The 20,927-nt window shown below is 49.3% G+C and overlaps 1 non-coding gene across 1 annotated transcript; it reads right to left on the bottom strand.

Annotated features, from left to right (window-relative positions):
- Nucleotides 1–16,420: 16,420 nt before the first annotated feature.
- On the bottom strand, nt 16,421–16,525 carry LOC118595880. The gene has a single exon (XR_004946578.1). It is a non-coding gene; the product is annotated as a U6 spliceosomal RNA (small nuclear RNA).
- Between the last annotated feature and the right edge of the window lie 4,402 nt (nt 16,526–20,927).

Here is a 20,927-nt window from a genome sequence, read left to right as displayed (position 1 = left end):
CTCATCCATGTCTCTCTCTCAGGATTTATCTCTTTCTATGTCTCTGTCCCCTCACCCCACCTCTGTCTCTCTCAGTACCTGTGACCCTTCTTCATCTCTGTCTTTCCTGGTATCTTTGTGTTCCCCAAGATCCTTTTAGAGAAGGGAGAGGGTGGTAAGTAGAGGATTATGGAACAGTGAGTATGAGTGTGTGTGTGTGTGTGTGTGTGTGTGATGTTGTGAGTGTGTGTGTGTGTCATGTTGTGTGTGTGATGTTGTGAGTGTGTGTGTGTGTGATGTTGTGTGTGTGTGTGTGTCATGTGTGTGTGTGTGTGTGTGTGTGTGTGTGTGTCCATGGGGGTGACATGGCAGGGACCTGTAGAGGCCCTTGTGCCCCAAATCTCTCAACTTGTTGTCTCTCTCCTCATCACTTCCATGATGTCTCCACTTGTGTTGTCTTGTTCCTGAGCCCTCTTGTCCCTCAGGTCCCTCATCTGTCCTGAGCCCTCTTGTCCCTCAGGTCCCTCATCTGTCCTGAGCCCTCTTGTCCCTCAGGTCCCTCATCTGTCCTGAGCCCTCTTGTCCCTCAGGTCCCTCATCTCTCCGAGTCTAGGCAGTGGTCCTAAAGTAGGATAGACAGAGCCAAGACTGCTGCCTTTCCCCACTTGTCCCCTTCAAGAACACAGTCCCAGGCCCACAGGGACTGCCAGGACCACACCACACTGCATCTGTCTCTGCCCAGTCAAGGCAGGAACTCAGCAAACCTATCCACACCAAGAAACCAACACACACACACACACACACACACACACACACACACACACACACAGAAACAGAGGCACAAGACAACACAAATTATGGGCACATGCACAACATGGCCACACAGAGACACAGTACAACTGACAAGTATATAGATATGCAGACACATGAACATACTCAGATACACTGGCACATAAACACTCAAGTATATATTGTACAGATATGCTCACACACTCACACATGTGTGTACACAGAGACGAACATACTCAAACACACATGCTACTTGTGCACATACTCAGACAACTGGATACACAAGGCATACCACTGTGCACACACAGGAATACAGACACACTGGACACACAGACACATGTGTGTGTAACACAAAAACACAGACACATTCACATAGGCACATACTACGCTTCCCTAATATGTACCCTTCCAGCTGTGGCCCTTGTATCCTGACTCTGCTTCATCCTTCACTCTATGCTAGACCACACTGGCCTGCCTGTCCACAGCACATGTTCTCTACCAGCCATGTCACTATCTGGTCGCCGGAGGTGTTAGGATCGCCAAGAGGATGGACAAAACTCTTGTTCTTGGGGTGAGACTGTGAGAGCTTTCTGGGAGCCCCTTCACACACCTGTGCAGTCCTACACACCTCTGCAAAGCACTGCACACACTCACATTAGCACACTGTGCACAACCATATTCTCTCCAGACTCACTGTTCACACTGAACCCAGCTATTCAGATTCATATGTGACTCCCACAGCTACTCACATGCATGTGTGACTCCCACACCAGCCTCTGCATGCACACGCACACACACACACACGCACACACACACACACACACACACACACACACACACACACAGAGGGCAGTAGTAGAGCACACACCAGTATACACACAGGAGACATAGGCTCTGACACCTAGGGTCAGAGGAAACTCAAGGGGGACAGCTATAGGCTATCTGGCCAGAGTGTCCTAACCAGTGCAGCTGGTTCAGGCATTAGGCCATGGCTTCAGCACAGAGCACAGGGACAGGGGCACACAATGAGAGCCAACTTGGGTCATCATAACAAGAACATTTGGCCAAAGTGAGGGTGTCATGTGTGTGTGTACACTGGGTGTCTTCAATAGGCTGGGGTCTGCCACCTAGGATTGGTCCAGATGCAGGCAACACAGCAAGCCTTAATCACGTTCAGGCTGAGCATCAGGGCTGCCAGGACCCTTCCAGCCAAAAGTAGATGCAGCCTGCATTCCATTTTCTGACCAGTGCAGAAGCCAGAAGCTGAACCAGCCAAGACCCTCATGGTTCCCCCTCCCCCACCCAGGTCAGTCTGAGCAAGACCCTGTGCTGTGGTGCTGTGGGCCACAGCTCTACCCCACACCCCACACCCCACACCCCACACCCCACACCCCACACCCCACACACAACACAAACACCATTTGCAAATATTTCTAAAAATGCTGAGAACAGGAACCACAGTGCAGGTGGAGGACTAGAGTGGAAAGCCCCACTCACCCATGGGACTAAAACTCAGAGACCCAGAACCATGGGGAGATTTGCATTGGGGGGATGTTGGCCCTGGATCAGTGATCCCAGAGAGTTCCTAATTAGTCACCCCCATCATGTCAACCACCCCACCCCCCAAAAAATGGCCAGGCCTAGGCTATGGCTGGGTTCCAATGACCAGGCCCTAAGGACAAGTCACAGAGGACTTCCTAGTGGACATATGCAGCAGACCTGCCCAGATGGATTGCAGAGTCAGAGGGGGCCCTCTGGCCAGGAAGGCCACTCAGAGGTGGACTGTGTCTTCATCTGCTCCCCTCTTAGCTCCTCATAGTCCATGCTGTCACTGTTGTGACCAGACCTGGCTAACCTGGATACCTGCATAACAAAGCCAAAGAAACAGTCCCAAGCCTTGAGATCCACAACTACTCCACCACAGACCTGCCTGATCTCAGCCCACATTTCTGGGACCACAAGAGTCCCTGTAAGATCCCACTCTGCTCACAAGGTTACATCAGGCCCCCTCCCACCAGCCAAGACCACACACAGGCAAGGTGATATGTGCGAGAGGCATTTCATGGGCACTCATGTCTGGGAGACACCTGGATCCTGACTAACCCAGCCTGTATCTCTGGAGAAGACTCTGTGCCTACCCAGCTAAGACTGAGCTTGGTATGATGCAGGGTCCCTGAAAGGACCTGAAGAGTAGTCAAAGATGACCCTTCCAACGCATAAAGACTTCTACTAACACAGTAAGGTAGACACACAATTATACCCAGATGCACAGACACACAGACATGCACAAAGGATATGCAGACACAAAGACATGCACAGACCTAGGAACACACATACAAACACACAGCTATATGCAGACAAATATACACAAAGGCTCACAGATGCATAGATATACAAGACGCATAGAGAGACAGACATAAATAGATACACACAGAGCACACATACATGTATACAGACAAATGGACACAGAGGCTCACTGATGCACAGATATACAAGACACACACAGTGAAGACACATAAAGACGTACAAGCAGACACATAGACTTAAAGACATACATGTTGACCCACAACACACAGAAAAATATACAAACACACTATAGGGACACAGAGACATGTAGACACAGACTCACAAACACAAACACAGAGGCACCCAGAAACAAAAACACAGTCAAGCATTCAACTCTCGACTGGACACACACATGGATATACACAGCACAGTCACCCAGACAAACATAACAGATACAGAAGTGCAGGTATTCATGTCTCACAGCACACACTAGTATTCACACACTGGTGTGCTCACAAACCCCACACACTCACACATACAGGTCCACACTGGCACACACGTTCTGAGGCCCATACTCAGCCACAGCCAGTTGACACCACACACCCCTCACACTCAAGCCCACACAGGTTCCAGAGTCTCTCTCAGCGCTGGAAGCACACCCCGGCCCACACAGGCTCTCAGGCCCAGGGGACACCAGACACACACACACACACACACACACACACACACACACACACACACACACGGGACATCACAGACATGTGTGGGATGCAAATGGAGCCTGTTCACAGGTTTCCTGAGGACCCACAGGCCTGTCCTTGGACATTTCCCTGGGAGAGGGGCTTCTTTCTAGAAACATAGAGACACTGCTCTTTACAGAGAAGCATTCAGAAAGGGGTACCACCACACACAGACCACATTAGACACACGCAGCTCTGCACTGCCCCACAGTCAAACAACACTCCATCACCTGGGCCCATGCAGGCACACAGGACACAGACATGGGCCCATGTGCTGGAGAGCTCTAGGCAATGGTAGCCAAGGTGCGTGTATCATACACACTAGCAAATGCTCACACCCTGATAACAGCCTGCAGTCTTGGATGAGACCCCACTATTCCTAATTTGGTGGGCACCCCAGCCCTGGGCCTGGACTCTCTGACCCTCATAGCCCACCTTACATCCCTGTATGTTGCTCAGCTGTGGCCCCTTCCCAACTCCTAGCCTGCCAGCCTGGAAGGCCCCACGCCTCACCACACATTCCCATGTTCTTGGGATAGGGCCCTGAACAGGCTCTGAACCCTCTGCAGCTCATGCCACTGCCTCCCCCTTGTAGCCCTCTCCTCCATACAGTGGCTGCAGGGGTCAGTGATGCAAAGCCATTCCCTCACCCCAGCCTGGACTAAGACAGCTACTGGGAAGGACAGTCTCTGACCCCAGCTTGGCCCAGGCCAGCCATGATGGGAGGACAGTCCCTGACCCCAGCCCAGGACAGCCAGGACCCTAGTGATCAACCCGTCTGCTGTGGAGAGAGCAACCCTTTAACCTAGGATAGCTGTCATGGAATGGAGTCAGGACCTGCCCTCTCCCATCATCTAGCCTGACCAGGGTTAGCAACCCTTTAACCCAGGGTAGCTGAGCAGGTAGCCCCTGACCTCTGCCCAAGCAGGATGATGGGAGAGGATAGGTCCTGACCCGAGTCCAGGACAGCTGCTGAAAAAAGGCAGGCCCTGGCCCCAGGCTTAGCCCAGGACTGCTGCTTAGGCATACAGCCCCTGACTCCAGCCCCAGAAATATGCTGGGGCTGCATCCCCTGGCTGTGGGAACTGAACAAATGTCCCCTCATTCCCCTCACCAGATAGGCACTATACAAGCCCATCAGGCCCCACTCCTAGGGCCCACAGGTCTCAGACCCACACAGGCCAGCAGCAGCTCGAGGCTGGGAGCCGGTAGCAGTAAGAGTCAGCTGTGCACCTTGACATGGGGTCTCAAAGAATGTAAGAACCAAGCCTCTCCTGGCTGCAAGCACAGGCTGCCACGGAGCTACACAAGCATGCGCACCTCTCCTGTGAGCCTAGTCAGAAAAAAGGAAGGAGCTGGGACATCCCACAATCCTGGGGCACCCCAATCTCATCTGAGCCCTCAGACACCTGGCTCTGGCACAAGCTCCTGCCCCGACTTGTTTGCCCTCACCCAACTATCCCAGACATGGTTTGGGACAATGGTAATTATGCCTTGGGGTTTTCTCTGTTAAAAGCACTGGCTTCTAATACACTTTGATGCACAGCGTGTTGTGAACTCCCATACTCTGAGGAAGCTTTGTTAAGGCAAAAGTGGAACTGGGGTCACAGCTCAACGCTAAAGTATGATTGTCTCACGAGCTAGAGCATGGTTGCTCACAGGAAGCCCTGGGTTTCCCTTTCAACACACACACACACACACACACACACACACACACACACACACACATAAAATAAAATAAATAAATAATTTTTAAAATTAAAAAACTTAAAAAAAAAAAACCCACGAGAGGCTGGCAGAAGCGAAGGTTCTTGGAGTGTCCCAGGGTCCAGGGAACAGCCCTCTCCTCACCATCCTGCCCTGACAGCAGATCACCTGGGTGCTGAGGGCTCCCTCTAGGGGACTGGATGGAAGTTCAAATGAAGAAAAGGGGGTAACGAACTAGGAGATTGGGGGTGCTGGTAAACTGGTCAGAGAAGCCACACTGGGCAGGCCAGGGGCACCCCCTAAGCCCACTCTCTGCAGCCCTGTCTGGCGCAGGATGCTGTCTGGCCAATGGAAAGCCACCGGCTCGGTGCCTCTCCCCAGGTTCCCCATGTTTGACACCAGCTCTCCTGAGGCCTCACAGGCCCGCAGCAAACACACAATCACAGGCCAAGATGGCTTGGCAACGTCCCGGGTGGTTGGAATACCAGGAACTTCCATTCAGGGCATTAGGCTCCACACAGTTCCACTGTGTTCAGGCTATGGCTCCCAGCCCTGGGCAGCTCTTGCCGCCTACCCTGGCTCCCATTCAGAAGCTGGAAGGACCAGCCTGATTGGAAGGGTGCCAACAGTCCTTTGGTCCCATCCTTCTGGATAGACAGATGTTCCAGAGAAGAGATGGAGGAGGTTGGAGCCCCATTTCCTACGGCTCTTCAGGAGGGGTCCAGGGTCTGCCCGCGCTGGTAGGGGCCTTAGCCTTAAATGTCTTACTTCACTGCAGCTGTGTGAGACTCTTCCTAGTGTCATAGGCTAGGGCTATGACCAGGCCGAGGGACACCAAGTCCCTGGAGGACAGCACTGCTGGGCAGAGCCCGAAGATACAGACTCATCTGCTGGCCTATGTATGGTCTGTTTTATGAGCTGAGGTTTCCAACTTAGGCAGCATAACACAAAGTACACGGGTTGGGGATTTAGCTCAGTGGTAGAGCGCAAGGCCCTGGGTTCGGTCCTCAGCTCCGACAAAAAAAAAAAAAAGACATAGTACATATGTGGACCTGTCTGTGGTGGTGACATGGATGGGGGAGGCTGAGAACTGTGGAAGCCTGGACTTAGGGTTGTCAAAGGGAATCTCAGGACAGTGTAGACATGTATGCCTCTCAAGAAGAACAAACAGAAACATACCCAAGCCAGATGGGTGGCCAAGTGGGTTCACCATGCCTAATTTCAAGCATAGGAGCTTAAAGATGAGGATCTTTAAGCATGGCTCTGAAGGTTCCCATAGACCCAAGCACCTCACACCTGTGTCCCTATCTTACAGACAGCCTGATCTTCCCAGTCAGACTATTTACTGAATGCCCATGTGGCCTACAAACCAGGCTTCCCTCCCAGGGCAGCAAGTGAGACATCTCCAACACCTGACACCCTCGGACCCACAGGACTGCCCCAACCAGGTAGGTAGCTGAGGGGGCTTCCCATGTCTTGTCTCAACCCCTCACTTAGTGTCCCAGGTCCATCAACTCAGAGATGTCCAAGTGCTGACCTCAGCGGCGTACTAGCCACAAGCATAAGCTTATGGCTCAGAACAAAGGTACAGACTGTGCCCAGTGCCCAGCTCAACCAGAGAACAACCCAGACCAAGTCTATTTTCATGCAGGAGCAGAGCCTAACCTAGTCTCCACAGTGACCACTATAGTCAGAAGACATCCCCCCCCCACCCCCACCCAGCCCAGCAGCCCAGAGCTGGCACTGGGCTGGCAAGCCCCACAAGCAAACTCTGCTGCCCCTGTGTGGCCATTGGCAACATTGCACCCACAGCACACACTCTCCCTAGGGATGATGGGGGCAGGGGATTTTGTCAGGTTGTGAGGGGCCACCTGCCCCATCTAGCTAGTATCTAAAGGGGTGCACTCCTATCTAGTAATTTTAGAAGGAAGCACATGCCCCCACCTACTTAGGGCATATAGGTGGCCAGATTTGGGGTACAGTCTTATACCCTGCTCCAGGAGCACACCTGCAGGATGTTGACCCCTGTGTACTTGTCCCAGCATCTTTAGACATATCCCACTCCTGGTACTTGAAGTTCTGCTTCCTGGAGCCTGTTGGAACTCCTATGCCAACCAAGATCTGGGGATGTGGTCAGGCCTAGCCCTGGGGCTGATCAAGGCACAGATAGACCAATGATGCCTCAGCCCCAGGTGTGCTTACTGAGTCCCCAGAGTAACCATAGTGCAGACCTGGTGCCCCCTGGTGACCATAGATGCCATTGCATGCCAGATTCAGATACTAGGCTCCACCCAGCCAGGTGTACTTTCAGTACAGGTAACATAAAACTGGCACAGAGAGAATGCACATGCAAATACCCGTGTGTGTGTGTGTGTGTGTGTGTGTGTGTGTGTGTGTGTGTGTGTGTGTGTGTGTGTTTACTCACTAGTGTCCCTAGTCATGACCACTGAGGCTCCAGTTAACTGCTCATATATTACCCATGGTGGTGTGACATTGATAAATGTAGACATTAAATAGTATTGACAGGCCAGCCCAAGTTTTTGGTTTTACAGTCTTATGCCCATAAGGTCTTGCAATTAGCCAAACTGTAGTCACCTTGGAAGTAGGTCACCACTAAGTCTGGAGACAGGGTCTGGAGACACTGTTCTCACATGATGCTGAGCCTGGACTAGGCTTTACCTGCCCTCTGTGGTCAGACTGTGCCCTCCCAGCCCATCAGCTCCCAACTTGCATTAAGATAATGCCCTCAGGAGCCAATCTCTGCTGCCACCATGTGGCCATTGGTGGCATTATCTCTGCAGCACACAGGGCAGGTTGGGAGGGACAGGCTAGCTAAAGCGGTGATTCTCAACCCCTTTGGGGTCAAATAACCCTTTCACAGGGGTCACATACCAGATATCCTGCATATCGAATATTTACATCATGAGTTCAAAACTATCAAAATTACAGTTTCAAAGTAGCAACAAAAATAATTTTATGGTTGTGGTCACAACATGAGGAACTGTATTAAAGGGTTGTGGCATTAGGGAGGCTGAAAACCACTGAGCTAAGGTGAATAGGGACACATGCCTGGGTTTTGGTGATCAAGTTGTGAGTTCAGACTTTTACTGCAGTTTGGGAGAGAGTCCAAGGCTCATGTCCTCTTCACAGTTACCCCAAAACTGTGCATGGCCGTGTGACAATGCACTGGCCATAGTTAGAAAAAAAAAAAAAAAAAAGGCCCCTTGCCGGGCAGTGGTGGCGCACACCTTTAATCCCAGCACTCAGGAGGCAGAGGCAGGCAGATCTCTGTGAATTCGAGGCCAGCCTGGGCTACCAAGTGAGTTCCAGGAAAGGCGCAAAGCTACAGAGAAACCCTGTCTCAAGAAAGAAAAAGGAAAAAAAAAAAGCCCCAAGGCCGGCTCCTGGGCCCCCTAGATTCCCAAATCCACACAGATGCATGGGGACATACCAGGCAAGAAAGAGGGGAGGGATTTATGACTGAGGTGGGGGGGAGTGTCAACAGAATTAGGAGACATCCAGGGCCAGCAGCTCCAGCCACCCCCACCTGTACCTGTCTCCAGGACCTGTTGGATTCCTAGGGCCTGGTGATACTTTGCAAACATGGTTAGGGCCAGTCCTAGGGCTGACCAGTGCCTTGTGGGGTCACGTCACATTGGCACAATTGCCTAAGCATCTGGTACACCTGCTGAGGCTCCACTATGACCACGGTGCATAGCTCGGGTGCCCCCTGGTGGACAAATGCACCATTGTCTGCTCTGCCAAGCCAGATTCAAAACTTGGCACCACCCCCCATTTGAAGGGGTCAAACAGAAACCCACTGCAGTAGAAGCTCTGTGTGTGTGTGTGTGTGTGTGTGTGTGTGTGTGTGTGTGTGTGTGTGTGTAATAAATATGAATGGCATCACCAAATAATGGGGAGACAAAGCCTAGCACGGCACTTCTCACCACCAACCAGAACTTCAAGTACCAGGAATGGGTTTTGCCTAATTGAGTTATTGGCCAAAAGATCCCATGGAAAACCCCAAACAGCTCAGGTAACTTCCAAGGCTATTGATTGCTCTCCACAAACTATAGTCAGGCCTTGCTGATGGAAGTAACACCCATCGATCTCACCGAACACGAGAAGCTGAGCTGGAGCCTACTGACTGTCTCATGGGACTGGAAGGTACTCTGCAAGGCCCCGCAGAAGAGTAGACACCAACCGGGCTGCAAACCCTTCCATCTACACTGTGACCTGTCTGCAGGACACACTGGTGCAATAGAGGCACAAGAGTCATGGGAGTCACCAACCACCATCCCATCCGATTTAAGCCCCACTCCGTGAGATGGGACCCCTGTCTAACCTGAGACTGCATAGGCCTCGGACCTAGAAGAAAGCCAAACACTACTGTCCTGTTAAATAAGCACAGTGATAAAATGACGCCTAACAACGCTTTGCTATACTCATAGGCCAGCGTCTTGTTCAGACATCACCAGAGAAGCTCCGTCAAGCAGGAGATGAGAACTAATACAGAACCTGCAGCCGGGCAGTGTGTTGAGGGTGAGGGGTCTTGGGACACTCCGTCTTATGTGGGATGTCTTCATGAAACCCCTCATCTCAGGGCTCAGGGAGCTATGCACAAGAGGAGGCAAAAAGACTGCAAAGAGCCAGTAGGGATGGAGGACGCAAAGGAAACTAGGCCTTCTGGACACAGCATGCCTGGCACACATAGGAACTCAGAGAGACCGGGGCAGCATGCACAGGGCCTGCACAGGTTCAAGCCAGGGGGGCTCTCATCACTGAGAGGGGAAGCAGACACAAGTCCCCATCCCTAATCTAGAAGCTCTCTTCATTTAACAACTGCTCACAAAGGGAGAATTAGTTTCCTCCAATGGAGTGTCACTGGGTATACCGACCACACTGGATGGAGCCCCCTGCCCAGAAGTCGATGGCCAGCCCAAAACAAGCGCCCTGGGATTTTTGGAGGGTTGGTTGTTTGGTTGTTTGTTTGTTTTGTAATCTCATAGATTTTGTTTGGGCTTTTTTTTTTTAACTCACTGGTCTTTTGTTTGTATATTATGATTTCCAATTTTTTTATTTTATGGGTGTGTGTGTGTGTGTGTGTGTGTGTGTGTGTGTGTGTGTGTTTCTTGTGCTTTTTTTCTGATTTGTTTTATTCTGGTTTGTTTGTTTGTTTGTTTGTTTGTTTACCTGTTTGTTTTCTAAAGAGAGAAAGTTGGATCGGTGGAGAGGTGGGTAGCATCTGGGAAGAGATGTGGAGGGAAATCCTGATCAGAATATAGTGTATAAAAAAAATATATTTTCAATTAAAAAAAAAAAAGAATTGGCCCCACAGACCCAGCTGGGAGGACTCTCAGGTAGAGATGACAAAAACATACCCTACCCAGAGAGTGCACATGACTCTGTGTGTTCGTGTGCGTGTGCATGTACGTGTGCTTGTTTACACACCCATGTCTCTAATCCTCCCCATTGAGGCCCTGTACAATTGTTCACATTACCACAAGTGGGTGGGTTACCATTGTCAGTCTGAGAGAGGGTCACCACTGAGTCTGGAGCCAACGTGTGGAAGTTCTGGGATGTTTAGAGTTGAGTCTGGGCTAAGGAAGGAAGGACCCTGGGCTCCAAGCCTGGGCTGAGCTCCAGTGTCTCCTGCAGTCAGGTTGCTAATCCCACAGCCCTGCTTCTTCTAACCTGCTGGAGACCGGGACCTGCACGAGCAAGGCTCTGCTGACACCATGTGGCCACTGGCAAAATTGCACACACAGCCCTCAGGAGGTTCTTATTAAAGCAGGTCGGGGAAGGACCGTTTTCTCAAGGCAGGTGGGGTCAGTCGTTCCTTTCCCTAGTGTGGGAGAGGGCACATGCCCTGTTATGGTGAGAAAGAACATGTGTCCCATCTATCTAAGGGTAGAGGAAATGTGCTTGCCCTGTACTTGGTGGTCAAGGTAGGGGGGCAGGCTTACACACCCAGAGGTTCATGCCCCTCTCACGGCGTAATGCTCAGCCAGGCTCTGTCTGTGATCATGTGCACGGTTACTATCAGCAGGTTCCAAAGCCCAAGCCAGGCTCCTTAGCAGCTAGACTCCACACTCCATGTGGGCACATGGCAACACCAGGCACAAAGAGGGTGTATGACTGAAATGAAGGTGTGTTCAGGAAATTTCGTCAGAATTAAGGAACCCTGAGGACCAGTGTCTCCAGCCAACCCCACCTGTACTTTCTTGTGGGCCGCTGAGTTTCTGAGGTCTGATGGGAAACTCAGTATCTAGCACTGAGAGAGGATGGTCAGTCCCCGCCCTGGATCTGCTGAGTCAGGTCTCACTCACTGGCAAGTCAACCAACACCCGGTACACCTGCTGAGTCTCCGCAATGAGCAAGTGCAGCGCTCGTGTGCCCCCTGGTGGCTAGATGCACCATTGCGTGCTCTGCCAAGCCAAGCTCAAAGAACTGGCTCCACCCAGCCAGGTGGACGGACACTCAGGTACTAGTGACAAACACAGGCTTAGAGAAAGTACACATGACTGTAGGGTGTGTGTGCATGCGCACGCGCTCGCACGTGCACACGCACTTACACATCTGTGTCTCTAATCCTCCCCACTGAAGCCCACACACAACTGTTCACATTACCATAAATGATTGAGGCATGGACAGAGATGAACACTGGTAGAAACAGGGTTCCAGAGTTCATATGATGATTTTAAAGTCTCACTACTGGCCAGGATTCTCTGAATCTAGAGCCAAGGTGTGGCAATTCTGGGATATTTAGAGTCAAGTCTGTATTAGGTGAGAACTGGTCCTATTTTAAGGTAGAAGTATTTAGAGTCAAGTCTGTATTAGGTGAGAACTGGTCCTATTTTAAGGTAGAAGAAGAGCATGTGTCAGGCTCCACAGCCCCCACCATGGTCAGGCCATGACCTCCCAGGACCAACCAAGCACATGTTTGGTGTCCACGGGAGCAGAGCTCTGCTGCCACGGTGTGGCCACTGGGACACTACATCTGCTGCTCACAGACGCTCTTGTGAAAAGGGACTGCCCAGTCTACTTGAGGTAGGAGAGGACACAAGTCCTCTCGGTGACCAAGTTGGGGTTGCAGACTTAGACTGCAGTTTGGGGAGACCGGCCCAAAACTCATGCTCCCCTCATGGTCATCCCCTGCTGTGCGTGTGGTATGTGTTCCATCTATCCAAGAAGGTAAGGGGTGTATGTGGGGGTCATGTCAGGGCTGAAGGTTTATACCAAAGATAATGGAGGACACCCTGAGGCTCGTGTACCCTGTGGTAGTCCCGAAGCTCTGTACAGGGTTTGTACACAGTCACTGGCAATGGATCCCAAGGCCAGAGCCAGGGCCCTGGGAAGACTGAGCTCCTATTTCCCATGTGGACACATGGCCACAACAAGACCAAAAATGGTTTGTTACTGAGGTGAGACAGTGTTGATCGGGTGTCCGCAGAATGGGGGGACACCGCTCCTTACCTGCCCTTGTATCTCCAGTACTTGTTGAGTTTCTAAGACCTGGTGAGAGACCTTTTGCCAACAGGGTACCACTGTGGCCAGGAACAGCTTGCCAGGGCCATCAGATCACACTGGCGCATGGAGCTTAGATGCCCCCTAGTGTCCAGTTACATCACTGCATGCTCTACCAGACCAGGAGGGATCTGGAGAGCAGGGAAAGAAAGCGAGTGATGTGAGTGATGTAGCGGGAATCTTAAAGGTACTTACTAATAAAATCAAACCCAAGGCCAGTTATTGGGGTGAACGCTGGAAGATCAGAGAAGCAGAACAACCCACAGCTTCCTCACCTTGCCAGTTCCTCAGCTGGTCTTGTTTCCTCAGACTGCAAGCTTCTGAGTCCTCATCCAGATGAATCTCAGCTGAACTGCTGCTCAAAGCCTAAAAGCTTAACCAGCCAAATGCTTCTAGTTTCTGGTCCTCATGCCTTATATACCTTTCTGTTTTCTGCCATCACTCCCTGGGATTAAAGGCTCGCTCTCTGGGATTAAAGGCGTGAGTCACCATGCCTGGCTGTTTCCAATGTGGCCTTGAACTCACAGAGATCCAGAGGGATTTCTGCCTCTGGAATGTTAGGATTAAAGGCATGAGTGTCACCATTTTCTGGTCTCTGTATCTAGTGGCTGTCTGTTCTCTGACCCCAGATAAATTTATTAGGGTGCTCAATATTTTGGGGGAACACAATACCACAGGGTCAAGGTCCTTCCATACCTCCAAAAAAACCTCAGAGGCAGACACACACACATGACATGGGCACATGTGGAGGTCAAGGGACACCCTCAGGTGTCAGTCCTCACCTCCCCCTTTGTTTGAGACAAGGTCTCTCTGTTGTTCACAACTGCACACACCAGGATAGTTGGAGTGCATGTTTCTGGGGATCCTGTCATTACCTTAGGAGCATTGGGGTTACAGACACAGGTTACCACACCTGGCTCCGTGCAGGCTCTGAGGATTCAAACTCAGGTATCCACACTCATTAGGCAAGCACTTTACCCCCTGAAGCCCTGTGTTTTTATCTGTAGGCTTTAATTGTAAAGTCACTCTGGTGTAGGATGGTTCTTACTTCAACACATGAACCTCTTCTGAGTGGTTAGTTTAAGCTGCCGCTTTTGCTGCCATTACCAGGGTCTTCTGTCTTAGTTCCCATTGTGGGATTTTCTTGTTCATGGCATTTTCTATTTCCTTCCTGTGTTCATCCTGCCAATAGATAGATAGATGGATGGATAGATATTTGGTTTTTCGAGACAGGGTGTCTCTGTGTAGCCCTGGCTATTCTGGAACTCACTCTGTAAACTAGGCTGGCCTCGAACTCACAGAGATCTATCCACTTCTGCCTCCTGAATGCTGGGATTAAAGGCGTGCACCAACACCGCCCGGCTTCTTCTGGTTTCGAACATTATACTTTGTCATTTTATGGTGATTGCTCTGGGAGCCATCCAACTCATTTATGGAATTTATTGATCCTAACGTCCTTCCAACAAGACATATATTTTAGCCTAAGTCTCCACACAGCCCCACTCTCTTCCGCTAACCACGTCGAGTCCTCTGGATTGCAGTGACGAGCCCCACGTCCTCTTGTGGTTGCCATCATGCCCTTTCTCCAATAAGAGGCTTCTCACTTGGCTTCTTGCATTGCCTGCAGCAGCTCCTGGTCCTCTGCCCGGACAATGAATGTTTTCATTGCATGCCGGCAGGGAGCAGGCAACTCCACAGGACCAGCTTCCATGAAGATCAGGATTTGGTCAAGAGATTGGCCCAGGCCCCGGCAGTCCGAGGCATGCTCAGCTTTGGGGTCATCAGAGTCTTGTCAGGGTCCTGTCAACACTGGCAGGCAGGTCAGCCTCAGGCCCTGCAGCAGCTGCTCAGCCTTCAGCGGCCAAATGACAGTGCTTGGGCACCCTCTGGTGGCCTCTCTGCATCACTGCATCTCTGCCCGCCCCACCCAGCCAGAGTGGCAGTTTTACCCGACTTCCGTCTCCTCTCGGGGACATGGCCTCTCCTCCTAGGACTCACCTGTGCAAGTACCTGAAGCCCATTCCTAGTACTGGGAAGGGAACACATAGCCTTATAGCCCTCCTCCACCACAGCCAGATGTGACCAGAGGATGTGACCAAAGAGGTCTCTGTGAAATTCTGCCTCTCCCCTTGTTCGGGCTCCCGAAACGCTGTAACACCAGCTGATTCCCAGAAGGCCTCTCTCCTGCGGCCGAAGTCCAAACAGTCCAAGAGGGCACCCATCAATGCTGCCGAACCAGAAAGCCGTTCCTCTTGATCGTGATTGTTTTTTGTTTTTTTGTTTTTTTTTTTTTGGAGCCTGTCCTGGACTAGACCAGGCTGGTCTCGAACTCAGAGACCCACCTTCCTCTGCCTCCCGAGTGCTGGGATTATAGATGTGTGCCACCACCGCCCGGCTTTGATCGTGATTGTAAACAGCAAATAAAACCCTTTCCACATCAATTTTCTACAGTGAAACTGAATTCACACAGTGCTCACCCGGAGCGAAGGGTGACCTCATGGTCTCCACGGCCGTTATGACTATCAATTGTATTAATTCCACCTAATTAAATTTGTGCAGCACTGATTGTACCAAGAGGCTTTGGTTTCTTTGCCAAGTTTTGGTCAGCACAAATGCTTCCAAGGGCAGCTTGTTGACTGGTAAAACGTACTTATTCTTTTATCCATAATATTCCTTCGTCACCGAGTAAGAGTGAAGTCTTAATTAAAGTCAGTCCTGCCAGGAGTGCCGTACAAGCCTATGGGAAGCTGAGGCGGAAGGGTCCCACGTCTGAGGGCAGCCTGGGCTACACAGGGAGACCCTGTCTAGACACAAACAGCTCTGGCGAATGCAGACATCTTTGAGTCTTGCACTCAAACATGAAGGTTGAACACGTGCACTCACCAGTGTTCTCCCCCAAATGCCACCAAGACAGAATCTGGTAACAAAGCCAGATGCTTGCTTCTCTGGCCCCTCCGGAGGCTGCTGCTCAGAATCTCAGCGCTCCCAGTAAAGACCCAGCTCTCAGATGAGGAGGCATGGGGAGACTAGGTCACACAGTAAGGAGACCACCGCCAAAATGTGAACCCGGGTAAGTGCCTGTGACCAATAACTAAACTGACAAGGTCCGGAGGAGAAGAGAAAGAGATGCCACAAGATTGGGAACAGCTCGCGGTGGTGGTAAGTTCAGGTAGCAGTGGGTGGGCATGGGGCGGAATGCAAGGCAACCAGATTCACATCGCAGCCCCAGGAAGGCTCTGAGCCCAGAGGCAGCCGTATGAAGGTGCTGTGCGGGAGGGGGAGAAGACAAGAAGAGGATGAAGACTCAGCAGGAAATTAAAGAGATCACTATTCCCTGTCTGTGGCAAGTGTCCCACATTTACATATTTATTCATGTATTTATAGTGTGTGGGTTTTTTATGGCACACTTTAAGAATTTGCATCTCATCTTTGCTCAGAGGCCATGTTAATCTTCTCTGTTGTTCCATTTTTAGTATATGTGCTACTGAAGTGAGCATGCATGTGTGTGTTTTATGTGTGTACATGTCCGTGTATGTGTTTGCATATATAGGTCAGAGGTCAATGCTGTGGATCTTCTTCAATCACCCTTCATTTTATTTTTAAAATGCTTTTATTGGTGGCTGGAGAGATGGCTCAGAGGTTAAGAGCACTGACTGCTCTTCCAGAGGTCCTGAGTTCAATTCCCAGCAACCACATGGTGGCTCATAAACATCTGTAATGAGATCTGGTGCCCTCTTCATACATGCAGTCAAAAATGCTGTATACATAATAAATAAGTAAATCTTTAAAAAATAAATAAAATAAAATGCTTTTACTTATTCTTTTTTAATCTTTTTTATTTAGTGCACTGGTGTTTTGCCTGCATATATGTCTGTGTGAGGGTGTTAGATCTCCCAGAACTGGAGTTATAGACAGTTGTGAGCTGCCATGTGGTTGCTGGGAATTGAACTCAGGACCTCTGGAAGAGCAGCCAGTGCTCTTAACCATTGAGCCATCTCTCCAGTCCCTATTTGTTTTTTAAATTTTTCATACATATATACGTACAATGTATTTTGATCACATCCACCTGCCACTACTTCCCTCCAACTTCTTGTAGTGCTCCCCATGTCTCCCTTTTATTATTATTATTATTATTATTATTATTATTATTATTATTATTAATCAAAGTCCAATTAGTGATGTCCACATACACATGAGCATGGTGGCATCTACTGGGTCATGGGCAACCTACCAGAGGCCATGTCCCCAAAGGAGAGTGGCGTCCCCTCCCTGAGCAGCCAACTGCTAATAGCTCCCCACCAAGGGGATTTTGACTGACTTGATCTTGTTTTGATCCAGCTCTGGGTGTCACCACTGATGCCCCTTCCTCTCCAACAGGTGGTGTAGCAGCTCCAGTACTCTGAAAGAGTTCCTGGCCAGTCAAGATGGATTTTTCTAAACTCTGCAACCAAAATAAGTGGATCTTCAGCAATACGATCTTACTATCTAGTTCTGGTGGACAACCGAGAAAGGGCAAGAGCTGCTGTGATTGCTGTGTGCAGTGGCCATGTCATGTTCAGAAGCCAGTACCTCACAGCACGACTCCCATCTGCTACCTCTTACATGCTTTTCACCCCCTCCTCCATGTTCCCTGAGCCTTGGATAGGGGAGGCTTATACAGATGTTGTTTATAAGTGGCAGTTTGGCCAGTTATGAATCTGCAGTAACCACTACCCACTACAGGAAGGGGCTTCTCTGACCACACCTGAGAGCCACACAAACCTGTGAGTATACACAAACATGTGTAGAAGGTGGTTTGAGCATTGAACATGACAAGACTAGATTCCCCACAGGACCTACGATCTCGCTGGTCAGAGGCTTTTGACCGGGTATCGGACATGAAGTTCTTTCCTGTGGAACAGGCCTCAAACCCAGTCAGAAAGCACTTGGTTACACCCATAACCATCTTGTCAACTATTGTACCAGTGGGCAGTGGGCACATATTACTGGGCAGAATGATACTGTAGCATGCAAGGTCCATCTTGAAATCAAAGATCCTCCTGCCTCTGCCTCCTTAGTGCTAGGACTAAAAGCATGTGCCACCATACCCAACCTAACCCATTTCTTGCGAGCAACATTGTTCACCCAAGCATATACTTAGTTCAAATAATTTTAGGTAGCTTACAAAGTAGTGAATTCCCATAAGGCTTCTTCACAGATCCCTAGCTTTGGCTAACCTAATCTTTATCCTCTCTGCTCCCCAGTTCCCCCAACCCCCCATTCCACACTTAAATCTTTAACACTAAAACCCCTTCCTGCCAGGCATGATGGTGCACACCTTTAATCCCAGCACACAGAGGTAGAGGCAGGTGAAGTTCTGTGAGTTCGAGACCAGCCTGGTCTACAGAGTGAGATCCAGAACCACCAGAGCTGTCACATAGAGAAACCCTGTCTCAAAAAAAAAAAAAAAAAGAGGAGGAGGAAAAAGAAAGGAAGGAAAGAAGGGAGAAAGGGAAGGAGGGAGGGAGGGAGGGAGAGAAAGAAGAAAGAGAAAACTCCCTCCCTCTATTTTCATATTACCTGTGTTCTACTATCCCCTCAAATTAAGTTTTTCCTTGTGCTGAAGGTTTGTAGGTTTGAGGACAGCTATCCATGTACCCCTTCCTTCACTTTGGTTAAGCCTCCTGACACCCCAGCACTTCCCATCCCCATACCTCTTCATGCTTGATTTAGGCCCTGTCCCCTCATGTGTGTTTATCTTTCCCTTCTGTCTCAAGTATTACTTCCAGAATCCTCTGCGGAGCTGGCCAGTGTCACAGACACCTTTAATCTGTTTTTGCTGTGGAAAGTTTTAATTTCTCCTTGAATTTAATAGTTTTTCTGGGTATAATATTCTAGGTTTAGAGTTAGGATCTTTCAGAATTTGGAATTTGTCTTTCCAGGCATCTGGCCTTGAAAGTTTCTATTGAGGGGCTGGAGAGATGGCTCAGTAGTTGAAAGAACTTGTTGCTCTTGCAAAGACCTTGGATTTGATTCCTAGTACCACACAGCAGCTAGCAACCATTTGTAACTCCAGTTCCACATGATTCAGTGCCCTCTTCTGGCCTCTGTGGACACCTTATGCATGTGGTGCACAAACATGCATGCAGTAAAAAGACCCATACACATAAAATGATAGATAAATAGACAGACAGACAGATAGATAGATAGATATTTTCTTAAGTTTCTATTGAATAATCAAGTACTACTGTTAATGAGGTAGATGAATTTGCCTTTGTAAATAACTGGACCTTTCTCTCTTCCAGCTTCTAATACCTATTCTTCATTTTGTATTTGTAATGTTTAAACTACAATGTGTTATGGAGCTTTATTTTCTGGTTCTGTCTATTTGGTGTTCTGTAGGCCTCTTGCGTCTACATGGGCATCTCCTTCTCTAGGTTTGGAAATTTTTTCTTGTATGACTTTTTACTGAAGATATTTTTATGCCTTTGGTGTGGTATTCTTCTCCTTCTTCTGTACTTACAATCTGAAGGTTGGGTCTTTCTGCAGTGTCCCAAATCATACCCACACTCTGTTCATTATTTTTATTTATCATTGACTTTAATTAGTGAACCAGTTCCTCTTCTTTGTCTTCTAGGGTTGACAGGCTTTCCACATGATCATTCTATTGGTGAATCTTTCAAATGAAGTTTTCATTTGGCATATTGACTTTTTCATTTCCAGAATCATTTTAACTTGGGTTTTCTTCAGGAGTTCTACCTCTTGATTGGACTCTATTTTCACAACTTGCATTGATATCTCTGTTTCATTCGGACCCTTGATATTTTTCTCTTGGAGCATTTTCGTATCTTCTTTAAATGGTTTAAACACAGTTATAATCATTATTTCGAACTCTTTGTAAGGGAGTTCTTCCAGGTCATTCTCACTATGGAATTAGCAATTTGAGGGGTATACATTGTCATAGCTCTTCATGTTCCTTTTGTTTCTTCTCTGGGACTTTAACATTTAAAGCAGTTTGGGGTTGAGTTTGTCTGTCTGTCTTTTCATTCAAGTCATCCTTCTGATTTGGGTGTAGGTATGTACAATGTTCATGAGAGTATTGAGATGCTTTCCTCTGTGGGACTGTCATTGAGGGCTGCAGGTTCTATCCCTAATTTTCTTTTTAGAGTTGGCTACACCCTCTGTTAACAATCTCTATCAAAAGGTCAGCACACCCCTTACTGGCCCTCTCCCCCAGCACCTTATGGGATGGCTCTCCAAGTCTAGATGCTCTTGAGTCGACCAGTGGTTGTGGGATTGAACAACAAGGTAGGGAAGTATGAAGTTGGGAGGCCTCTGGGATGAGAAGGAGCAGGGATACCTGGTGGGTCAAGATTCAGGGAATCTAAGTGAACTCACCTTATTTTTTTAGACAAGGTCTCTCACTGAACCTGGAGCTCACTGGTTGTCACCAGTTAGCCAACAAGCCCCAGGGATCCTCATATCTCTATCTTCCCTGTGCTATGGTTACAAGCACATGCCACCACATCTATCGTCTTATGTGGATGTTGGGGATCAGAACTCCAGTTCTCATGCTTGCATGGCATGCACTTGCCAGCTGAAGCATTTTCCAGGCTCTGTGTCCACTTTGTATAATAGCCATGCACTGGCTTTCATGATGCCAGAAGATGCTCTGCAGGCTGCAGGGGGAGAAAGACATTAATGATTTTATCCAGCACCGGACCCTGCATGCTTCAGTACTGACCTGTCCCTGTGCCCCCTGGGACAACAGTGGAAAGACTGTTATGGGATGACTGATTGTTCTGTGACTGGACTTGAAGCCTGCTCCACAGGAGAGTTTCATATGTGGTACTATAATCCTGTTGGAAAAAAAAATGGTAGGCCCTAAGGTATAACCTGCTATTGTTATTTTGCTAAATG

The sequence above is a fragment of the Onychomys torridus genome, chromosome 14, assembly GCF_903995425.1.
Source record: "Onychomys torridus chromosome 14, mOncTor1.1, whole genome shotgun sequence".
NCBI lineage: Eukaryota > Metazoa > Chordata > Mammalia > Rodentia > Cricetidae > Onychomys > Onychomys torridus.
Note: the sequence above shows the minus strand (reverse complement) of the source record. Positions and strands in the feature narration are given on the sequence as shown.